Source organism: Eulemur rufifrons, chromosome 7, assembly GCF_041146395.1.
Source record: "Eulemur rufifrons isolate Redbay chromosome 7, OSU_ERuf_1, whole genome shotgun sequence".
In the NCBI taxonomy this organism is placed as follows: domain Eukaryota; kingdom Metazoa; phylum Chordata; class Mammalia; order Primates; family Lemuridae; genus Eulemur; species Eulemur rufifrons.
The window spans coordinates 223781507-223806979 of record NC_090989.1 but is presented as its reverse complement, the minus strand read 5'-3'; the positions used below and the strand labels follow the sequence as shown (position 1 = coordinate 223806979).

Below are 25473 nucleotides of genomic sequence, written 5' to 3'. Positions count from 1 at the left end.
GAGTGATCACGTGTGTCAACTGCAGCTGATCTGATAAATAAGAAGAGCACTAATCATTGAGCATTGGATTTAGTAACATGCAAGTTGCAGGTCACCATGATAAGAGTCATTTCAGGGGAGTGGTGGGCTTGGAAGCCTGATTAAAGTGAGGTGAGGAGAATAGGATGAGCAGAATTGCAGACAGCCAGATGGTGAAAAAAAGACTTGGGGTTCTTGAAGGTAAAGAGTAACGAAAACAAAAGGTTACTTTTTTACTGGTAAATTGTTATCACTTACAAGAATTATTCCTTTCTATATTATATATATGATTATAGTTTAAGGAAAAAAATCAAGAAAAAAATGACAGTTTTCTTTCCTTCCTTTTTTTGGGGGGGCATTAGTGTGAGGGGGAAAAATATATATAAGTAAGTGTTTTTACTCTAAACGTGAATAAACTGTTCAAGCTAAAGACTTACTGATTCACTTCCTTCATGGATTTGTCTGGTTCATTTTATTCCCTTGTCACTTATTTTTCTTGATGGCTTTTTTCCACTTATAAATTGGAATTTAGTTCTACACCTGTGACACAATTATTTCTGTAAGTTTGGCCCAGTTTCTTAACCCAGAGACATTTTCCTCTTCAGTGAGTGCTGTGATTTTTCTTTTAATAGTTCATTGTCCTCTTAGGTTTTATTTAGGAAGAGATTTTTTTTTCCCCCCTTACTGCTTTTCAAAATTATTGCTAAGCAGTGGGAGAGGAGAGGACCGGCAATGATAGGAAAGAAAGAATGTTTTCCTCACTTTGAATCGCTAAGATTTCATTCTAATCATAAAATATTGTCAGGTTCCTTCTTGTGGTTTGGGCAGTCGGTCCCGATCCTTTATAGAAGAGGACTCAGGGATATCCAAGCCATATTTGTAACCAGCAGGGAAAAATGTGGAACTACTTATCTTTCCTGATACTACATTTCTGTCTTTCAAGACGCCGATCCAGTACTGTTCACTCCATGGAGCGACCTCTGATTCTTCTGGCTCTAGGTAGAGTTGGTTTTCCTCTGAATCCCTGTACTACCTTCTGCCTGTACCCCTTTCTTTGTTGTTTTGTATATGTGCATGTGTGTATTGTAACGTAATGGTTAAAAGAGCTCAGCCTCTGCAGACTGGCAGAACTGCATTCCAGACCTAGCCTTCCCACTTCCAAGCTTCTTGATTTTAGGCAAATTGCTTAATCTTTGTGTGCCTTGGTCTTCTCACCTGTTAAAGACTAGTTCCTACCTCAAAATGTTGTAAGGGTTAGAAGAGAATTCTCTATAAAATCATAAAATTATTTATTCAGAAAACTGGTAACTTGAATAATGGAAACCTGAAGAATATATATTATATATGGAATCATTCCCTGTCTTTATGGCAGATTTCCTAAAGGAAAGGGACAATGATTTCTTTATCTTTCCTAGTACCAATTCTCATCTATAGGAAGAACTCGGTAAGGGTTTTTAATGGTGATACATAATGCTTGGGAAATGTGGAACGTTTGTTCACGGAAAACTGTGATATGCATGTCATAATGTATTTTGCACATTAGCAAATGTTTTAGGCTTTAGGAAATCTTCCAGACTAAAACTCCTGTGATGCTCTGTCTAGGGAAGTAATGCTGCAACTTTGATGATGTGTAAAGACAATGAGCTTTCCTTTTAGTTTTCATGAAAATTGCTGCCCTCCCCCCACTCTCATTCACGTTTACACAGCCCAAAATTCAAAAATCTGCTTTAATTTTAACACAATCTATCAACTTTTGTATAATTAGGAGGGGAGCTTAAATGACATTTACTTTTAAGCAAACTTCCATAAGCCAAGTATTTTAATAGTGTGGGAAAAAATTAGAAGGAAAGAACCAAATAGACTAACACAAATAGGCAAATTTACTTTCTTTCTTTTTTTTTTTTTTTTTTTTTTTTTGAGACAGAGCCTCACTCTGTTGCCCGGGCTAGAGTGAGTGCCGTGGCGTCAGTCTAGCTCACAGCAACCTCAAACTCCTGGGCTCAGGCGATCCTACTGCCTCAGCCTCCCGAGTAACTGGGACTACAGGCATGCGCCACCATGCCCGGCTAATTTTTTTGTATATATATATATTTTAGTTTTCCATATAATTTCTTTCTATTTTTAGTAGAGACGGGGGTCTCGCTCTTGCTCAGGCTGGTCTCGAACTCCTGACCTCGAGCGATCCACCCGCCTCGGCCTCCCAGAGTGCTAGGATTACAGGCGTGAGCCACCGCGCCCGGCCGTAACAAATAGGCAAATTATACTTTCTAATGATAAAATCAGTGCAGGTTCATTTTAGAAATTTTAGAAAACTCTGATAAGCAAAAAGAGGTACACTTTAATGAGATCCCACTGTTTGCATTCCCATGTCTACTGTTACAGGCTTTTTCTGTGATTAAATATGTGTATGTGAGTTTTTCACGCAAAGCATCCTACTGTAAGTTCAGCTCCATAAACTGCCTTTCTTCCCATGTAATCTACATTGAATGTTTTAAATATATTTCTGCATCATTTTAATAGTTGTATGATATTTTGTTCTGTGGCTATTCATACCATGGTTAACAAACTGTTACTCTTTAGGATAGTTTCAACTTTTTTCTCAATTACAAGCAATGTTCTGATGTGCATCTGAGCAAACTTTAAAAATTTAAAGACCACAAACATTTCTTGGACTTGCCAATACACAATAGCTGATATATTCATTTCAGTTCAACTTTGTCTATGCTTAAAACATTTCTTTCTAAGTCAGTTTTGAGTGATTTATTTAATGGCCATGTTTGGAGCTCTTGTGTGACTGAAAAAAAAAAAAGGTGTAGTTCTCTGAAAATAATCTGTATTTCAGATTTTTTTTCAGGAATCTAAGACAGCCCTTTTCTTATTTGATCCAAACTAGAGAGTTTTGATAACGTCATTGGGAAAATGTTGCTCTGAGGTCTTCATCTCCTCAACCTGAGCAATCCGTGATCCAGGGTTAATGAGGTTGCCAGGAGGTCAATGATCATTACCCTGTGTCATTTCAATGAAAGAAAGGCTGGTGCGTAGGGATGGGGTGGGGGACGGGGCTGGGATTAGAAGGAGGAGACCAGAGTTAGATATCTGTCCCACAGATTTAAGGTCACCACCATTTCCGTCTTTCAGAGTTATGACAACTTGAGATCCCACGTTTTCTATGTTAGTTAAGATTCCAAATATTGCTTCCAGCTGTACATCGAAATATCTCAGAAATTCTAGTATTTTGACATTAAAACTAGCATATTTCTGTTTTGTGCCCCTAAAATGATGCAAAAATCTTTTATGATATCATGTTTGTCAGTTTGGGTTTATAAAATATGGTCATCATATTTAAAGATCTTAGAAGGAATAAGGAAGGTGATTTAATCATTCATTTTTTTCAAGAAATATTTGGTGAATACTTAACAATATACCTGGCACTGTGCTAGGGTCTGGGGTTACAAAGAGAAGTAGACAAGTCCTAAAGTTGCTCTTTGTAGAGTACACACATACATAAATTTTAAAATCTACAATGTTTTGTAATACTTTATTGCCATTTTTAATAGATATATTTTCAAGATGCTGCAGGAAAGCAGAGGAAGGAAATGCAAAAGTGTTATAAAGGAAGCAACTCTTTAGCAGGTCAATAGGTGAATAGCAATCTCCAGGGAGACAGGGGTACATGAAGAGTTTTATGTAACATGTTCAAAGAACACAGTATATTCTAGGAATTTCCAGCAAACAAGAATTACAATGTTCACTTAAAACATAAGGATTAATTCTTGGGTTAAATTTGTTGTTGTTGTTTTTTACTAATTTAATGTTTTAATTTTTCTCTGTTTCTGATTTTTAAAAAAAACCAAATTGTTTATTCCTTTTTAGGAAATTATTAAGCCATTTGAACCTGAAAGATTAGATGAAACAGACATGGCTTAATAAGGTGTTCTTGTAACTGCTTTCTATCTCAATGACATAATTTTTTTTGCTGCCTTGGATTTAATTGCTTAGAAATTATGGCTACGGATTCACAAAGAGATTGAAAGATAGAAGAGACAAAGAATATGTAGTTCAAATTATCTACTGAATTTTTTGTGCTCTTAGTAAGACTCCAAAAAATGGTATGTAACCTGAAATTCTGTATCCCCCATAATGATAAGATGAAATAAAAAAAAAAAAGACTCCAAAGAATTATGAAGATCACTGTGCACATCTGTTTGTCTTGGAATTGGAAAAGCCTTGGGCTGTACGTTCTGAAATTTCAAAGTAGATTTATAGTGGAAAGGAAGCAGAGGTTTAGACTACATAGATATGCTGTAAGAGAGCCATAATGATCATATTTAAATATTTTCCACATTAAGGCATGTGGTACTGTTATGTTACTGCCGTGATTTTTTTTAAATAAATGAATTTGCATCCATGATAGTTTTTTAAATTCCTCGTGGAGTTCCACATAATAGCCAATGTGAATATGTGAACAAAACAATCTGTTGGAGCCCAGATTTAAATTAAACTTCCTCAAAGTATAATGATTCCTTTATTAATTTTGAGCTTGTCTTATAGGGAACAATTTTTAAGTTTAAGAAGCCTAATTAACAAAAGTCTGGAGAGTAATAATTGAGGTGAATTTCTAATATGGTTATAAGATTGTTCACTTGGTAAATATTTCTTGGGCCAGACATTGAGCTTAATTAACAACTTTAGTTCCTAGCAGACACATTAAGCCCCTGGCTTCATGGAGTTTACATTATAGTGAGGACAAACAGACAAAACCAAAAAGGCAGGTAATAAAATCATTGCCCATTACAGTAAATGTTAGGAAGGGAATGAACAAGGGGCTGAGAACCTGAAACACAGAGAAGCACCTGCTCTGGGTCGAGTGGTCAGGGAGCAGCATCACAGGCAAGGGGCGAGCACACCCGTGCATCTGAGGGGTTGAAACTAGCTGGTGACTAAGAGACTCGCGTGAGAGGCAAGTGGCAGGCCACACAAGGTCTTGGAGGCCAAGCTCGGGAGTTTGGGTCTTATTCTAAATGCAATGGGAAGATATTAACAGGTTTTTTTTACACCAGGCCTAACCTGAACTGATTTCCTAATTTTTAAGATCATTCTTGCCTTGAAGGGAATGCAAGCAGGGAGCCCAAGCAGGAGGCTGTTGTATTGGTCCAGGCAAGAGATGCTGGTGTCTGGGCTGAGGGGTAGTAGTAAGGATGGAGAGGAAAAGGTGGTTTTGAGAAATCAGCAGGACTTGGTGGAGGATATGCTAAGGGGGTGGGTTGTGGGGGAAATCAAGAATGACTTGATTCTGGTAAGAGAAGTTTACTGACTTGAGTGAAAAGGGGAATAAAGTGACATTGAATGAGACGGAAAAGTCAGCAGGGGCAGAGGTAGAGAGGGGTTTGAGTTTTGTTCAGGACATATGTGTAATACGCTCATGAGGACTCTAAAAGCAAATGTCAGTTGGACATGCAAGTCTAAAGCTAAGGAAAGGTCTGAATCTAGCTATAATTGTATTTGAGATAACCATACTGCCCATCAGTATGTTGGCTTTAATTTAAATAACATTTGGAGGATAACTGTTAATACCGAACCGCTCTCTCTCTCTGTAGTACAGCTCCTCCATTCATTAGTGACTCAATTTAAGGTACATGCTAGTTGTGCAAATGAATGAAGTCTTCCTCAATGCAATTCCTATCAAAATCCCAAGGGCATTTTTTATAGAAATAGAAAAAACAATCCTAAAAATTCATATGGAACCACAAAGGACCCCCAAATAGCCAAAGCAATCTTGAGAAAGAAAAACAAAGCTGAAGGCATCATTTCAAAATATTTTTATAAAGCGACAGTAATCAAATGCACGGCACTGGCATAAAAATAAACACATAGACCAATGGAATAGAACAGAGAGCCCAGAAGTAAGCCCATGCATATACAGTCAATGGATCTTGGATAAGGATGCCAAGAATACTCAATGGGGAAAGATAGTCTCTTCCACAGATGGTGCTGGGAAAACTGGATATCCACATGCAAAAGAATGAAACTGGACCCTTATCTTCTACCATGCACAAAATCAACTCAAAATGGATTAAAAACTTAAACATAATACCTGAAACTATAAAACTCTCAGAAGAAAAACTAGGGGAAAAGTTTCATGACATCGGTCTTAATGATTTATTAGATATGACACCAAAAGCACAGGCAACAAAAGCAAAGCTAGACAAGTAGGACAACATCAAACTATTAATAAGAAGCTTCTGTACACCAAAGTAAATGATCAACAGAATGAAAAGGCAACCTAAGGAATGGGAGAAAATATTTGCAAAGTATATATCTGATACAAAAGGGTTAATACCAAAATGCATACAGAATTCCTACAACTCCATAGCAAAAGAAAAAAATAACCTGATTAAAAATGGGCAAAGGACTTAAACAGATACTTCTCCAAAAAGACATACGAAAGCCTGGCCTTCCCACATCAGGTTCCTTTGAGGAACTGAAAATAGCGATGCTGAAGGGGCTGGAGATATTTGTGAGCAGCAGGTGCCCCGTTTAGGGCAGTGAGTGAGGAAGAAACTCACAGTGTGTGGTATGTGGGCCTTCATTTGTTCTATTGCTGGGCCCTGCAAATGTTGGGGATAGGCCTTTCCTCTAGACTGCTAGTCCTTGAGGTTTGTACCACACCTTTCACCCAGCATCTAGCACAGGGCCGGCACATGTACAAATGTCTGTTAGATGCAGGAATAATCCAGTATTCCTCAGTTTTTATGGCCTGGGGATGAAGAAGGGATAGTTTGAACTGCCTTGAGTTCTATAGACCCCACCACTCGCTTCTTACTGATTTAACGCTGGCCTTGAAGACCCATCCCACTCGACCATCCACGGATAGAGTCCACGTCAAGAGGATGTAGGGCCGCTATGTACAGTTTTATAGTGTGTGCACTGCACAAAGGTGCCCTGCTGACTTCCAACCCACCCTCAGCTGCCAAGCTCTGCACCTGCTGGTAAAAGGGGACTTCTTGTTTGCAGGGTTAAATCTGCCCAGAGAAGGTATCTTTTTCTCATTTTTCTACAAGAGGATGAGCTTCTGCTGAGTCAGAAGAGGTGCTGTTTTGTCATTCACACAAGGGTGTCCTAGGCTTCCCAAGGTCATGTGAGGGTAGGATATTTGTGTACCCCCACTCCAAATTCTCCATGACTAGTTTTTGAGGAGTTGAGCTGTAAACATTCCAAGTATCAGAATATTTTAAACAGTTGTCTCCCAGTACTTGCATCTCCTTATTCCCCCACTACAAAAGTCCCAGATAGGAAAAGTGTTGATCCAAGTCACAGGTTCCTGTGCCCGTTGCTCCCAGGCATCTCTGAGTCAGCACCTGCTGCTACCACATAGGTATGTTGGCCCACAGATATTTTAAGTCCTTGCTCTGTCTCCAGACTCCTCTGCCTGCCTTCTGATAAAGTGAATTGAAATTCCATGTGTCGGGGGGGTGGGAGGTGCTGGGTGCTCTGCTTGAGCCAGGACATAGTCCTGTAAATTCTAATGAAAAATCTCAGAGTAAGGCTATCCAGGGAGAAACAGCAAGCCTCGGCTTAGAATTCCAATGGGACTTAGCAGTATTAACACTATGGAAAGGGCAGATATTTTTTCCTATTGGATTGCTAATAATCACAGCAATGCTAGATCCTTCTGGATTTCTTTCAGTTGGGCTGAATTCAAGAATTATAGGTTTATCCTGTTCCTTGATGTCAAGAAAAAAAGGGTGTGTGTAATACTGGGACATCAGTACAGTGGTGAGTGTGGCTGCAGCCTGCCAGGTGGGCGAGATTTCAAGCGTATTCTGAGACTGAAGATTTGGGATTTCTTTCCCTACTTTCAAAATCATAGGAATAAACATGATTTAATAATAAGATTACAGAGTTACTCCTGTGAATATAATAAGCCATTTGAAGAAGTGGATTTGGTCAGGGTGGACCGAATCTCATCAAACAGATAAGAAAAAATCCAGAATTAATATTTCAAGGAGGAATAAGTTTGCTTTGAAACTGCAAAACCATAGATACACCCGAGTATGGTTTGAAGCCAAAGAACAGCATTCTCCAAAGTAAGCCCGATCTCGGGCTGAAAAGTCTACACTATTTAGAGCGGCTACTATACCAGGTCTGCATATTTTGTTCTGTGACTAATGTTATATTGAATTCTGATGGAATGAATGATGTCGGTTTGCCCTAAGGTGTTAACAGCCCATTTCAGCCTCATGGTCCAGTGTGGAAACTGGAAATGGAGAGGAAAGTTGGTGTGTGAGCATCACAGAAAATAGATTAGAAGAAGATACCACACAGGATGAACTATGAGCATCTCTGGATGAGGAGATTGCTGGCCGCTTTTATTTTCTTTGTGATTTTCTGTGTTTTTCCAATATTTCTACAATAGACATGAGTTGCATTAATACTCAGATTTTTAAATTTATTGCAAGAGATAATCAATTCAAAGAAACTGCAACTTGTGTGAAATGAACCTGAAACAGCCAAAAAAAAAAAAAAAGAAAGAAAGAAAGAAAAGAAAAGAAAAATCTCTTGTGGAAGTATTTGGGATACTAAATTGATATAGCTATCATAGTTTTCCATCTTATTTTAACACTCTAAAAATCAAGTAGTCATTCATTTACCATTCAATGCTAAATAGAGGAAGGAAGAAAACATTAAGCATTGACTTAATGTATAAGGACTGGAAATAAGCCATGCTTCCTGTATTCTTAGCTCATCTAAGAACAACAGAAATACTCATATATGCATTCATTAAACTTTCACCTTTGGAGTGTGTCTGTGTGCCCGGCACTGTGATTGATACATAGATAGATAAGGGGGGAGGGGAACTGCCCTCAAGGGAATGACAGCGTAGTGGAAAGGAAACAAATTTAAACTGGTGATTATAATACAGTCAGTGAGTGTCACAATAGAGGTAGGCCTAGAGCACCCGGGAGCACAGAGGAGAGGCACTGAACCCGCCTTGGGAGAGGGCAGGAGGGGGTTCATAGAAGGAAGTAATGCCTGAGCTGCATCTTGAAGGACAAAGATCAGTTAGCCGGGGAGAGAGGGAGATGTGGCAGGTCAGGCATCGGAGTGTGTCCAAAGGCAGAGGGCCGAGAGCCTGATGCGTTCTGGGAGCCGCGAGTCATCCTGTCTGGCCACAACTGTGTTGGTGGCGGCCTGAGGAGAGAGGACAGTCAGAGAGGTCATATGCTATGCTGGAGACTCTGAGATCTGCCCTGAAGCCGTGAGAAGCCATTGCAGGATTCTGCAGGCGAGTGAAATAGACAGATTTGCATATAGAAGAGCCCCTTTGGCAATGTTGTGCCCCAGCGAGGCAGAATAATTAGGAAGCTGAGGCAGTAATGTGTGTAAGAAATGACGAAATCTCAATTAAGATAGTAGCAGAGAAAAATGCAGAAAAAGAATCACAGTCAAAGAATATCAGGAGATTGGTTGAAAAGAACTTGATTTGCTGGGGGTAAGGGGGCGGCTCTGAGAAGAAGCTGGGATGTCACCCTGATTTCCAGCTGGGGCAACAGGGTGGCGAATGGCAGCATTCTCTGAGCAAGGTGGGATACAGTAAGCTGCTGTTGGAGCACGCGACATTTGTAGTGCCTTAACACACAAGGGGAACCCTGCAAGCACCTGGGAACATAAATCTTGAGTTCAGGAGAGGGGTCTGGGCTCCAGAGTTATTTGGAAGTCATCACAAGTAGGTTGCACTCAAACACAGTGGTAATGGAAGAGATTATTCGGAGGTAGAAGAAAAGAATACAGAAGACCACACGGAACATGAGTATTTAAGAGACAGCCGAAGAAGGAGCTTGCCAAAGAGCCTAAGCAAGAGTGTTCAGAGAGGTGCGGGAAAGCCAGGCACATATGGAGTCCTTGCTCACATGCTCTCTCAAGCCTGCTGTCCCCGGGAGAAAGGGCAAAGAGCAAATGACAAGTGGCAGAAATGCCCATGCCAACCACTTGCCTCTCTAACAAGTCTCCCCGGACATAAACGTCTGCCAACACCTCATTGCCAGAATGTCTGGGAATACAACTTTCTTGTTTGTTTACCTGGGCACGTTGCCTCCCTAAACAAAACCAGAGTTCTATTAATAAAGAACATGAGGAAAAGGGATTTGGGGTAGGCAGTGACAGTGCCGGCCATGCCAGGTGGCCAAGGGAAGAGGGACTGTCAGTGAAGGAGGACTGGTCACTCATCAGTTCCACACAGGTTTGAGAGTTACCGTGTGCAGGGGTCTGTCGGTGTCAATGCTTCAGAGAAGTGGCGGAGGACAGCGAGTGCAGAGACTGCTCGGGTGAAGTCACAGGGAGCACGTTTGTGAACTGGGGGTGGTTTGGGGGAGGCAGGATTGCTGCGTCTCCGTAAGTGGCCGGGAGAGGGGAAAGTTAAGGTGGGAACGTGCACTAGTGTTCTGAGCAGTTTCACCGTGGGTGCAGAGGGAATGAGACAAGGCTACGGCCAGAAGCGAGTGTCAGGATGAAGAAGAGGTTTCCGGAGCCAGCGGGAAGCGTGGTCTCGGGAAAGAGTTCACATGCTCATATCGTCAGGGTGGAGAGCCAGATGCGAGAAGAGGGTGGAAGATCCAGGAGAGAGACCTGTTAATGGGGAGACGGCTCCAGACAGGTGTGTGCTGGGGGGACACAGATCATACCTTAGCAGTGTGTCAGGGAGGAAGTAAGGATGAGCATGGGTGCTCACGAGTTCACAGGTGGAGAAGGCAGGACGTGAAAGGACCGTCATTCCTCTGTGAGGCAGGGGGCAGGATGCAGAGATTGTCTTGGGAGAGGCGGTATTAGCAGAGTGGTTACAAGTGCCGCTTTGGAACAGGACAGCCTGTGCATTCCCATCCTGGTTCTAACTGTGCGACCTTGGGCAAGTTATTTAACCTCTCGATTGCCTCGGTTTTCTCTGCAACCAAGTGATGAGGATGATCACAGAAGCCTATCACTTGGAGCTGTTGGGAGAATTAAATGAGTTAATTCCAGTAGTCCTTCAAGAGTGCCTGGCACAAAGGAGTGCTTCATATGTAGTAGCCATAATAATAGGACTGAGGGCAAATGCAGCCCGTGTCACCTAAACACACAGCTGTGCCAAGATGTAGGTGTGGAGCTATGTTGACCGAGGGCTGTGGCGACACGGCAAAGGAAGCACTGCCCCACAGTCCTCAAGGAGTCCTCGGAGAGACATTTGAGATGGGCACGCAGGTTCACAGAGAGGCTGGTTCAAGCAGAACAAACACCGTGGGCACAGGCAAGAGGCCGCCCGACAACCTGCCATGTTTGCAGAGGAGCGAGCCCTGAAGGGGGAGCACGTGGGGCACAGGGAGCCGGGCACCTTTGTCCTCCTCACCCCGTCACCTCCAGGGGGGCAGGAATGCACAGGGAGCACCGGGGCAGAGTGGCGGGCACCACACTTTGCAGGGCTGTGAATGCCTGGAGTGTCTTCTGTAGCCACAAGAAGTGTGGAAGCAGGGCAGTGACAGGATCCGCTCTGTCCTGAAGTGTTCCTAAAAATAATAGTAACAGCAATGCGAAATGTATGGAGTGCGTACCGTGTGCCCTGCGAAAGAGGTGCTATTATGTTCCTTAGTTCCCAGATGAGGAAACTGAGGCACACAGAGATTAAGCTACTTGAGGAGACCATACAGCTGGAGGGCAGTGTGACTCCCGAGCCTCTTCCCGTGACCACACTGTCATCACCCGTCCCATTAGGATGCAGCTCAGCAAAGGGGTGACAGGTGAAAGTTGGGGCAATGACCTTAGCTGGGCTTATGGCGGCAAACTGATAGAGTATTTTCCATCTTAGCCTTGGCTGTAAGGATCAGAAGCTCCTGCAAAGACCTCAAGCGAATGGTGACTGTGTCATGCAGATACAGGGGCCCTCCCAGACCCAGCTGCTAGCTAGAGAGGATGGCTAGACATCACCCAGCTGGAACGTTGTCAGGCTATCATAGTATCTCTGTCTGGGAACACAGGGCCTTCTCTGTGCATCTCTCTACAGCCTGATTAAATTGCAACATTCTTATTCTCACTCTCCCATGACTTTGGCCCGCCTGGCTCGACCTGACCTGACTGGTTCCAGGGCCAACACTGCTTGACCCACTGAGTCCCTGTGGTGTAGAGAGACTTTTTGCTGTGGATGCTCTGCTGGTGTAGCCTGCATGGAGCACCCCTCCTCGGTTCATCCTGCAACTGGAATGGAGGTGACGCGGGTTAGCCCCAGGCAGGGAGAAGGCTTCTCTGAGAACTCCCATGGTCTTCGGTAGTTAGTGATGCTTGAAAACCTCGTCATCTTGGCTTCACCTGTGCTCCTCAGTCCCAGGCAGTGCCCGGGTTCTGACTCTGTTTTTGTTGTAATCACCACGTGGAGCTCCTTCTGTTCAGCCTCCAGCTCTGCCCTGGTCTTGTGGGTTTTCATCCCCATAACTACTGCAGCAGTTTCCAGAGTCACTCTTTAAATCTGCTCTTCCTTTCCCATTTTTTCTTGCCTGCTCTTAAGCAATGTTATTTTTAAAAATTTTATTAGCCTCCCCCTCAAAAGCCTTCAGCAGATGTTCCCTAATTTGTCATATTCGTGGCCAGCTCCCAAGGCCATGTAGCCTGCGACTGATCATTCTCTCCACCTTGATTTCCACTGTACTAGGGCAGGATAATCTTGCTGTGTCACCAGGCATGCCATGGCCATTCCTGTCTGCACTCCTGCACCTTCCCTCCCTCTGCTGGCCCTTCCGTCCTGCCCTGACATCTCACCCGGCCCTTAAGATGGCTGACTCTAGGGCTGCCTCTAGACGGCTGTCACCTCCCTCTCCTCTGGATTCCTCCTTTTCATCTTGATTCTCCAGTGAAATGGTTGGTTTGTTGAAAGTAGCAGCTTGCCAAGTATGTCTTAAACCTGCACATAGCCAAGCACATATCAAACACTTGGAAAATTTAATATTCAGTGATTAATAGCTGATTTATGCTCTCTTTTTTGGCCTTGGTATTTTTTTTCTTTTTAATTTTTTATTGCATTTTTCAGAACATTCCATATAAGCCCTCTGACTGTGACGATTGAATACTTGTTGGAGGCAAAGCCAAGTAAAGTATTAACTCCTAATCCTGTTAAAGACTCTCCCGCTATTACATGTACTTGAGTTTTGGCTTCTCTTTTATGTGCCTTGACAACGGGAACCATCTTATTCACTGCTGTATTCCCCAAAGTGCTTCACAGAAAGAAGTCCTGGAATGCATGTTTGAGTAATGAATACCCTTCTAGTCAAGGAATATGTCATAAGTGGCCATTTTATTACTGTTTTTCCTCTTTTAAACATTTATATTTGGGCCTGGTTTGAAATCACTTTTATTATTTATTGCTAATTAAGCTTATTTGCCCAAATTATAGAAAGCCTTTTTTAAAAAAATTTGGTTGGACATATTTTTTCCTCTGCTCAGTGTTTTCTTGCCCTTAGCAGCATCTTCCATCGCCTCCAACAATTGCATTTCTTTTTACAGCCCTTCCTACTCCCCTTCTATGGTCTTTCAGACTTACCCACAGGCACAGAGCCTCCAGACACCTGGCTCAGAGGAAGCTCTTTGGGGTAAACCACCAGCTGTTCTTTGTATTTGGGGCATATAGGAGATCTGTGTTGCTTTGGCTTTCTCAATAGAAGATGAAACCAACCCAGAAATACTTTGCAGATTGCTGCAGGAACAAAGCCAAATAGAGTCAGTTATTTATTTCTGAGACCAAACAGTTTTCCACCAGTCATAACTGGTTTTATTTGCATATAATGTGAAATAATTATAATCATGGAATAATTTCTGAGGCATCTACTCTTAGGAAACAAAAGGAAAACAGCTTAGAAATTAAGTGCGGACAGGAAGCATAATCTGGTGAATGAAAAATGAGAAACTTTGCCATGTAGTAAAGATACAGTATTGTGAAGTCTACCCCATATCAACTGTCTAGTAAAAACTGGGAAAGAAAAAATTTAAGTATTTACAGGCAAAAAGTCCAAATATGTGAGATTCTTCATGATTATCTCAGATGTGACTAGAAAGAGACAGAAAAGTAGCAATGTTAGTTAAAACTCCATGGATCCTTTTCCTGCATGCCAAATATCATGATTATATACGTACTTACTCTCCCGACTTCAGCTTTTCACCCCCACTCTCTGACACTGTCACCAAACACTCATGGACTCATACTATGTCTTTGTGTATATAATGAAAAATCAGTGCAGGAAAAGATCATGCATAATGGTGTTTTCATGAGAGGCTTTGAGTTAGATAGGTCCGAGAACAACATCTCCCTCATGGTGGTTTTCACTGGTGACTTTCTTCTGTCTAATGTTTGCAGTGAAGGCTTGGCTTAAAAAGGCTCATGAATTCTTTTAGCACAACCTTTGTTGGGAAAATGAATTACGAGTGGTTCATTTGATGCTGAGCCTTTTGTCATTGCCATTTATAGCTATTCTGTTTATTCACTTTGTGAGAGCCATTCTGAGAATTGATGAATGTGTTTTATGAGAGAATGTAAGAGCCCTGCAATTTGTTTTGATTGGTCTCCATTTGGATTCATAGCGAGCAGGTGCCATCATTCGGAGTTGGTTTTGGCAGTGGCTTGGTCATATAAATATTAGATACATGAAGTGAAACCTCATTTAAATTATTTTCATCAGTAAGAATAGGAGAGCTTTACATTGAATATGAGACACTGTGGTTCTATTTTTATAGCTTCTGAGCATACAAATGTGTAACATACCATATGTCTGAACATATGTATGTATATGTGGCCTCCATTGTGCAAATATTTAACATACAGATTTTCTGCATTTCTTTGAGAGTTTATGCAAATATTCTTTTAAAAAATCTGAGTCTATGATTTCTTAATATAAGAGAAATTTTTTTCTGGTCTGAAAAACATAGGTATTTCTACTTTGGAAACTATGTCAAGAATTATTTTCAGTTTGGTGTATTTTTGTTGTTTATATTAAACCTTGGAAAATAACCTAACACATTTTTAAGCCTTTGATTTTTCCTGCTTTTTTTTTTTTTTGTTATAGTTGTTGTTTTTTGCCAAACACATTGAAATAATACCATACCTCTAATTAAGAGCACTTGAAGAAGAGCTGTAATACTTCCTATATTCCCTGCAAAATTACTTACAAGGCTGGTATTCTCCTAAGAATAGCTCTCTAGGTTTTCATGAATCCATATATGTTTTCACATACTTGTTTTTATTCAGGCAAAAGATGTAACAGGGACTTATGGTCATAGGTAGAAGGAGAAAACAGGAAGTCTGTAACCCTTTAAGTAACCTTCTGGGTAAATTCTCAAAATTCAAGACTCATGATCTTAGGTACACTCATGAAAATTTAAATATTATCCTTCATGCTGCTCGGTCTTTCTCTACGCAAGCCAACGTGGTAGCTGGTGAGTTTCCCACCTTCTTCCTCTCAGTCTGTGTCCCCAGCAAACTGTTCTTCATCCAGTTTCAGTGTTCTTCGCTCATGAAGCTTTCCATGGTCCCCACAGGCTGACTTATGCAGTTCCTCCTCCAAAAACCCAGAGTAAAGTATATGTCATGTTGTTCTGTATCTATTCACATGTCTGTCTCTCCTGTTGATATTATTTCTTTGAGGACCAGGACCTGTCATTGTCATTATGGCCCCAGGGCCAAGCTCACTGCCTGACACGTAATGGTCCATAATTGCTTATTGAATGAATGAAGGGAGTGAGTTTATTTGGTGTCAGATAATGAAAATGAACTCAGAATAGCATAATTAAAACAAAAATGATTAACATGCAGTTATGACCAACACCCAAATTATCTTTTATTATAATTGCCTTCTCTTTGGGGAAATGTACTAGGAAATGCTGACAGACACAGCTTGAATGGCATGAAAACACTTGAATATGGCTATCTGTGGAAGCTCAACTCCCATTGCACTCATAATGATTAAATAATTAATGAGTCCTCTCCCCATTCCAAAGAGGATTTGAGGTGAGGCTTCACCTAAGAAAGTTGGCAATCGTGCCAAGCCAGAAACACTAATGGAGTCAGCACCATTCGTGGTGTAAGAGAACTGGACAGAAACAGAGATGGACATAAAACCCAAATCTTCAGAGGCCTATTCCAGTGTTCCTCCAATTAGTCCCTGTTGCTTTGCTTTATTGGTGTTTAATGAAGTGTTCGTTTTTATGGCAAGAGCATTAAGGACCAGTGGCTAGTGTCCTTCACATTCTGCATCTACAGGTTGGCCTACTTAGTTGTGTAATTAGGTATTAATAATTAGCCATTTCTCCCCTCATTCGGCCTTGCATGAGGAGCAAGATCATCTGTGGCGAATTAACAATACTGAATTGTCAGGCCCTAACTGGGGAATTAGAGGGAATTAGAAAGGACTGTGGCTGAGTAACTCAAATATGGCCCCAGGTGCAATATACCTGAAACTTTCGGTAACTGTAGAGTTTTAAAGAGCTCCTGACCACTTTGTAAATTAAGATGTGCCCTCTAGGTTGAGATTCACAGATGTAGAACAAGTTTTACGGGAAATAATTATGTAAATTAATATTGTTGGCTAACCTTTAGATTGCATTTACAAATTGAAAAATGCAGCACAATATTGATTAGACAATCTTGTTTTCAAGTAGGAGAGAGAGTGCAGTATGGTGGAAAGGGTGGAAAGAGCATTAGATTTGAAGTCACAAAGCTCCGGATCAAATCTCAGGCCTACCACTTGACTTGACCCCAGGCAAATGGTCCCAAGTCACAGTCTCACTCCTCCCTTCCCTCCTAGACTTAATGAAGGGGCTGCAGTAGACCCTAGCTACTTGGTAGTGATCTATTTAAGCTCTTAACAAATTCCCAGTCATAAAAATAGAAATGTTTGTATCAGCTCCTAGCCTACCTCCCCATCCACATTTCCATTGAGAATCATGTTTCTCAGGTATATCATCGCCCTGTACCTGCTCTCCCACATTCATTACAATTTCTGTTTTATTTTATAGCCCATTATTGACCTGTGTATCTTCAGAGCCATTTCTCACTCTTCTCCTGTTCTGTATTACAGGGCACTCATTCCATATAGGATGCACTTCTCAGGCTTCCAGTGGGGTCAGGTAGTTTTCAGCAGGTTGGCCCCTGGGAGCCATAGACAGGGATTGGCAGGTGCAAGATGGAAGTGAAAAGCCAGGTGTTCTCCCCCCAGCCCCTTGTGTTTGGGTTGTGTCTCTAATAGTGACTGTGTCTTCTCCCTGCCTCCAAACTTACCCTTCTTCCTGTGGTTCCAACTTCTGCCAGTCAACCCTCACCATTGTGTTCTGACCCCAACAGGCACCTATGGCTTTTGAGGTCTGTTACCACCTCCTCTTGTTGTGCCTGAAGCCCTAAAAGCTGCAGTGGCCTCCTGTTGATGTTAACCTGTGTTTTATCACTAGCTCTTGCTTAACTTTTCTGCTCACCCATTACTTTTATAACCAATTCCATGTATTAAATTCCCTCTCTTCAACATACCGAAAATAGTTTGTGTTTTCCCTACTAGACCCTGAAAACTCTCCTGAAGTGGTAAAATGTCTTTATTGCCTTTACTAGTTTGAGTACCTTAAATGATCCCAGGCTTGTGAAGCATACTGAAAATACTGCTTCCCTAGACCCATAATGCAGAGGTAATGATTCACTTGATTCTTGTGGCCCAAGAATCTGAATTTTCATAATGTTCCCCAGGTGTTCTGATGCCCAGGACTGGAGTAGAGAACACTAGAGCCAGGGTGACACAGAGGTGCTTAAGATAGGGGTGAATGATCACTAGGTCCATTCACCAACCAAGGGCTTCACTTTTACAAACCAGCCTCACAGCAAGAGAGCACACCTCAGCAAAATTAAAAATGACTACATGCCATGGGCTTTATAGGACAATTACAAGTGTCAAAATAGCATATGCTAAATTGGGGAATACCAAGGGATTATTTCCAAGATTCAATGAGAAGCATGTGTATGACAGCATTTCACATATCAATGTTGCTCAATAAATGATAGTGTCTTTCCTTCCCTTAAACTGAGTGAAAACAAAGAAATGTAGAAAGCTACAAAGCAGTATAAATTATGTATTCCTTAAGATAACAGAATTCAGATACTAAGTACCAGAAAGGATAGATAAGCAATCAAATAATCAAAAACAAAATTCATTGCCTGGCATGTGTCATTGTTAGCTGGTGTCTCAACAATCCAATCATAAGACACCATAAGTTGGCTCTGTTTGAAAAAATAAGTTCTAACTGGGAGTCTCGTGTCAGATAACATATCAACACATTTCCTAAGAAGACCTGAACCTTATGAGTGTTTCCTTACTTGACAAATTCTGCATTCTGGGCTCTTTCCAGAGACTAAAGTTTTGAGTGTTCCACTGTCCAATTCTAATAAAAAGTTGGTTAGTATTCATGGAGGACTGCCTGAAAGCTACACTGTCTGTTCACTGCTCATTGAGATAACCTAAATTTTATTCATGGTTTAAGTCAGACCATCACACAGCTGCCTATTTGGATCTCCATGTATTTGCTTCTTATCAGTTTCTCTCTACTGGGGAGGATAGATGAAAAAAGGCACATCTATCATTATGAAATTTTTGAGCTGTGTTAAAAGAGAAAACTCTCTCACAGGTTTCTAGACAGAGAAAACCAGTAAAGTTCCAAAACAGGAGCATCAGACTAACATCAAACTCCTCATCTAAAAACTAGGAAGTAAGAAGAGAGCAATGTGGTATTTATAGAGAGGTGACAAAAAAGGACCATGAGCCAGGAATCCTGCACTGACAAAGAGATCTGTTCAAATACACGGACAAAAGAAAGACATATCTGGACAGGAAGTGACTCAGAGTGGACCATCCATGTACCACTTCTGAGAAAACTACTTCAGAAGTGTTCCAACCAAATGAGAACTGAGTCAGAACAAAGGTGTCAGGATAGGGAAGATGAAGAGCCAAAGAAACAGCAATGAGCAATGAACCCTGCAAAACTTACAGGCCGGTCTAAATAAATGATGATAATGTGACTATGAACTATAAATTGTTAATTAAGATTTCTAGAAGCGGAAGAGATGTACTGACTATGAGGACATATTTAGTAGTTTGGAGTAGAACAGGAGGTGAGAGAGTAAAAATATCCCAAGTATCTCCCCCTGTGGCTGAGGTGGAAAAAAGAGAAGTCATGAGTTGGGTTCTCTGGAAACTGGTACTGGGAAAGAGTTTAAGTTGCAAGATGTTTATTAGGAATTAATGTCAGTGTATCATAGTTCCCAAAAAGATATGTTGAAGTCCTAACCCCCAATATCTGTGCATGTGATCTTATTTGGAAATAGTATCTTTCCAGATGTAATCAACTTAAGGTGAGTTCATGAGGGTGAGCTCTAATCCATTATGACATGGTATTCTTATAAAAAGCGGAAAATACCATGTGAAGGCAGACACCTGGGGAGAATGCTGCATGGTGACAGAGGCCGAGACTGGAGTGATGCAGCTGAAAGCCAGGGAACACCAGAGACAACAGCCCCCACCAGAAGCTAGGAAGGGGCATGGAGGAATTCTGTCCAGAGTCTCAGAGGGAGCATGGCCCTGCCAATACCTTTGTTTCGGACTTCTAGCCTCCAGATCTGTGAGAAAATACATTTCTTTTATTTAAAGCCACCGGTGCATTGTACTTTGTGTTAGGGCAACTCTAGGAATACGATCTGTGAAAGGAGGAGGGAGGAACACTGGCAAAACAAAATGAAGACAACCTAAGGAAGTTGAAGATAAAGAAATGAACAAGGATATGCCAAGGAAATACAAATAAAAGGAAAGCAGAGTGGGTATGCCAGCATCAATTAGGACAGAACTCAAGACAAAAATTATTAAATGAGAAAAAAAAGATATTTTTAGGGATAAAAAGTACAGTTCACAAGGACACTATTATAGACATTCATAGTTATGGGATATATAAGGCAAAAAACACACAAAAGGTAGAAATACAAGAAAGCATGATAAAACTATAATCATATTAGGGAATGATATAGGCCATTTATACCCTATAAACAGAGAATGTGCATTTTTCTCTTGTATCTATGAAATAGTTACCAAAAGATCTATTTCTATAACCAAAGGAAAAGACAATGAATTTGGGGGAGGGGGGCGGGTATTTTACTCATCCCATGTTTTGAACCCACTGTAATAAAATAAGAAATTGGCAATGAAAATAGTAAATAAAATGTAAATGCTTGAAATTAAGAAATCTTCTTATAAATGATTCCTGGATCAAATTAAAAATCAAATACAAAGTGACAAATTATCTGGAAATTAATTAAACAGAACACTTCACATACAAACTTATGGGGAAATTGTTAATATATTCAGGAATATTTTATAGCCTTAATGCTTTTTGTACTATTTTTTTTAAAAAGAATGAAAAATAAACCATGTATTGCATCTAAGAAAATGTTTAAAAAGAAGGTATTATTAATGGTAAAGGCTAAAATTAGTGTAAATGGCCACAAAGCAATTAAAAAGGGAAAATATGAAAAAATATATATTTAATTTAATATATAATTAAAATATATATAATATTAAGAATATATATACATGTAAATACATACATTAGGAATAAGGAAAAAGACATTACCCAGGTTCCAAAAGGATTAAAAAAATTTAGTTAGGGACTATTATGTTCAACTTTATGGCAATAAATTTAAAAATCTGAAGGAAATTGATGATTTTCTAAAAAAATTATAAATTACCAAAATTGCCAGAGAGAGGTTATAAATCCCAAGAGATGAATAATTATAGAAAAAAAACTAAGTGTGTATAAAGAGAGAAAGCCCTCCAATTTTATGAAAAGTATCAATTCCTTGATACCAAAACCTGATAAAAATGGGACCACAACAATCATTCAATATCACTCATGAAAATATCCTCTCCAAAAGGTTAGCAAATCAAATCAAAGTTAAGATTTATTCTAGAAGTATAAGGATGATTTTGCATTATGAAATCTCTCGACATTATACATTGACACAGCAGAATAAAAGATATGAATTGTACGATTCTATCAACTGAGGCGGAAGCACATTTGATATAATTCAGTAGACATTCCTAATAAAAACCAAAAGTAAACTAGGCATAGCAAAAAGAACCTACCATGTTACCAACCAACAAAAGCATCATGGTATATGGTGACTACTGAAGGATTATGTTATAAATGCCTGGCACTACTGCTATTACTCAACTGCTATGACTCAACATTGTTTTAGAAGTTCAGGGAATGCAATAAGAAAAGAAACTGAAGTAACCTGTATAAATATTGCAGGTGATGTGACTGAGACTCTACCTAAAATCTTTTAGAATTCTATAAAAGGATTAGGTAAAATGACTGCACAAAAGATAATAAGTTAAACCCAATTGTTTTTCTTTATATGAATTAATAACTGGTTAGAAATGTAAATTTAAAAATTCCTATTGCAAGGAGTGATAAATTAAAATATCTAGGAGTGAATCTAATAAGGCATAAGACAAATACAAAAATATATAAGATTATAGTAAAAGACATAAACTAACATTGGAAGAAACAGAGAGCTATACTATCTTTTTTTTTTTTTGAGACAGAGTGTCGCTTTGTTGCCCTGGCTAGAGTGAGTGCCGTGGCATCAGCCTAGCTCACAGCAACCTCAAACTCCTGGGCTTAAGCGATCCTACTGCCTCAGCCTCCCGGGTAGCTGGGACTACAGGCATGCGCCACCATGCCTGGCTAATTTTTTCTATATATATTTTAGTTGGCCAGATAATTTCTTTCTATTTTTAGTAGAGACGGGGTCTTGCTCTTGCTCAGGCTGGTCTCGAACTCCTGACCTTGAGCGATCCACCCGCCTCGGCCTCCCAGAGTGTTAGGATTACAGGCGTGAGCCACCGCGCCCAGCCTATACTATCTTTTTGAATGAGAAAACTTAAAATTCTAAAAATAACAATTCTTTTTAAATTAGTAAATATAATCCCATTCAGAATCCCAACTTGGTGGGTGAAGGTGTTGTCAGATCAGTCAACATGATTTTAAAGTCCATATAAAAATATAAATGCAAGAAAATTGCCAAACTTGAAAGAAAAATAGTCAGAATGGGGAACTTGCATCAGCAGATGTCAAAGCATACTGTCATGTTACTGCGTTTAAAACAATGTATGAGCTCAGAAATACACAATGAAGTATTGGGAACAGAGTACATGGATAGATCGAGGTATGTAGGAAAACTTAATGTATGCTAAAGGTGACACGTCTTTCCAGTAAGGAAAAGCTAGATTATAAATTAAAAGATTTGGGGACAATTAGCTGTCCATCTGGGGAAAGATTCCCTTTGGATTAGATTCCATTTGTAGTAAAGATCTAATGTTAAAAATGGAACCATAAGGTATTAGAAGAAAATATGGGAGAATACGTGCCTGGGGAAGCTGCTTTCATGGTCCATAATCCAGAAAGGAAGAATTGCAAGACAGTAAATTCATAATCCATAAAGAATAATTGGCAGATTTCACTATGTAAAAATTTAAAAATGTTTATATGACAAGACACCATAAACAAAGGCAAAAGAAGAACGATACCTTGCAACCCATATGACAGAGGTAACGTTTAATATACTAGGAGGTCTTACAAATTGATTATAAAAGAAAAAAGATAAATAACCCAGTATAAAAATAGGTAAAGGGCATGAACTGGAAATGCAAATCACCAATACACCTGTGAAAAGGATCAGCCCATTAGTAATGAGAGAAGGTAAATTAAAACAACTGAGATGCCATTATCTGCCCATCAGGTTAGCGAGCAGTTTTAAAGATGGAGAACTTCCAGCGCTGATAAACGTGCCAATAAGCAGGCACTCAGCTCTGTTGAGCTGCCTGTTTCACCCTTTTTATGGAAAGAAAATGTAGCAATAGTCATTCAAATAGTTCAATGTGCTTATCAAGTTTGGCCCTACAATTCCACTTCTAGGTTTCTTTCCCACAGAAATAAAAGTACTAGAACATTAAAGATGTTTGAATAAGGCTGTTTATTCCTGCTCTGGTTATGGTTGTCAAACTTGGAAACAGTCTGAATGTTCATCCGCGAGGGAGTGGTTGGTTAAAAATGGTATGTCCGTCTTGTGAAATATTATGAAATTATTTTAAAATGAGGTAGATATATAAATTTGAAAAAAATATCTAAACTATACTGATAAGAATGAGTAGCAGAAGTGTGTGTGTGTGTGTGTGTGTGTGTGTAAATAACCACAGGGAAGATTTTGAAAGGCTATGCAACAAACTGTTAACGTTGGTTATCTCAGCGGGGAGATAAGAGTGGGACCTAATTCATTTTTACTTTATATCTCTCTGCATTTTTCAATTGATTACAATATGTAAGTATCTCTTCTGTATAAAGCATAATGAAAGCAAAAGAGCTTCATTGAACTGTTCTTTGAAGTTGTGCCATCTAATCAACCCTTAGGAAAATCACAGTTGATTTATCATAGGGATAATACTGAAAAACTGTCTACACGTCACATGGAGTCCCTTCTGTGAAGACCTATGGGAGAAATTCCACTCCAACCTCAATCCCCAGATACCTGTGGTTCGTTTGAGTAACTGATATGCTTTTATCTTTTGCACACTGGGCATCTGGTAACTGATCATGTCTTGTTTTGCTGTGGCAACAGGAATCTCAGAGTCAAGTTGGAGACTGTAGTTTATTGAATGGCCGTATTAGGTCACATGGCTTCTGTTCTATGCTTAGCCTCTACTGCTGGAATCATCTTGTGCCCAGCCTTTATTTTTCCCTCACACACATTCCTTCCTTTATTTTTGTTTTTAACTGATTACATCGCATGTATCTCTATAGCCATCTCCAGTCCTTTTGGGGAGATTAGGTAGGGATATGAATAAATAATGACCAGAGATTTCTATTTTAACAGGAACCTGGGAAAGAGAACAATCTCAACAATGAATAGGCCACCCATCACTACCAACTACAGATGACTTGTCATTTCATTTACAAAGGTAAGGAAATAGTCTATATTTTTATTTAATTCTGACTGACTCAGTATAGAGCCCTTACCTTTTTTATTATATATTTATTTTCAGTTATTCTAAAACATGTATCTAGTTTATAACCTTTAACTTTGACATTATCAAATGTAAAACAAACATCAAACAAACAGAAACAGGAAACTTTGTGAATGTCAGCATGCCTGAAGCACAGACCAACCCAGGAGATGTGGTCCCTGCTATTAATTAATGTGTATGGTTAAATTGTTTAATAATGTTAGTATTTGCCTTATTTTTAAATGTAGCAGTGCTCACTGCAGACTACTTAGAAAATATAGCAAAATATAAAAATGAAAACCTAAAACATTCATGATCCCATCATCCATAGATAATCACCAGTACTTCTGAGAATGTCTTTCCTCCTTTTATGCATATATAGAAATATATATGATTGTAGTGCTTTTAAAAACAATGTTTTTAACTCTTACTTACCTTGGCTTCCATAGTTACAAATGTTACCTTAAGTGGTGCAGAAGCATAAGAAGTCTGAGGACAAGTAGTAATCACCATGGTGACCATTCTAACAGTCCTTTCCAACTTACCAGTACATCCACAACATCTCATTGGCCTCTGCTACTGGGAAGTCCCTGGTTAATAGGTCTGGGTGACCTTTGGCCTTCCTTTATCATCATTATCTGTTTTGTGATGCTTAAAAGGAAGTGATTTTTAAAAAGAGAAGTTTATCCATTTCTCTCCTTCTCTTCCCTACTATCAAGTCAGGAGTGATTCACAAAGTAAGAAGAAACATTTTAAGACCATCTCATCATCTATCCTTCATTTGTGCCAATTAGTCAACCTCTCAATAAGATTGTTTTTTCAAACACGCTTCAGAGTTGCTCTTGCAGTGTTTCAGTTTTAAAAGCTGCAAAGTCTTAGAAGTGAAATTACTAGAATGGCATTCTTTAGCAAGGTCTTCACTCTGTTGGCTCTATTAAATAGTTGAAGGTTTGTTTTCTAACCTGAGCCTGACATTACAAAGCCTTTCAGGCATTTTAATTCCTCTGGTATTTTATTCAGATCTCACCCAAATATTATTATAAGGAAACTAGAAAAATAAATTATTCCTTCAATGAATTAAGCCGTTACAGTGTGGGAAACAGTACGTTGTGAAACGTCTGCCCTTGAAGACTCTATTCTATATGGACAGATTGAATGGATACAAATAGAATTGAAAAATTATGTAGGAAGGTGGTTTGATTGGTGGACAGTAATAAATCTGGTGAAGTTGGCTCAACATGGTCCATCCTTTCATATTCTTGGATGGTTTTTAATCACATTGACACAGGAAAGTAGCTCCCGGTGCTGGGAGCCACTTGAAGTCCAGGAGGGTCCTTGGCTTTGCACAAGAAAGAATTCA

The 25473-nt window shown here is 39.8% G+C and overlaps 1 protein-coding gene across 7 annotated transcripts in view; it reads left to right on the top strand.

Annotated features, from left to right (window-relative positions):
* PIP5K1B (phosphatidylinositol-4-phosphate 5-kinase type 1 beta) overlaps positions 1-25473 on the top strand; it is a 273143-nt gene that overhangs the window by 84729 nt on the left and 162941 nt on the right. For all 7 annotated transcript variants that reach the window (XM_069474144.1, XM_069474141.1, XM_069474143.1 and 4 more), the window contains one exon: positions 23984-24068. The gene's annotated coding sequence lies outside the window, so the exon portion shown is untranslated. The remainder of the gene's footprint in view (positions 1-23983; positions 24069-25473) is intronic.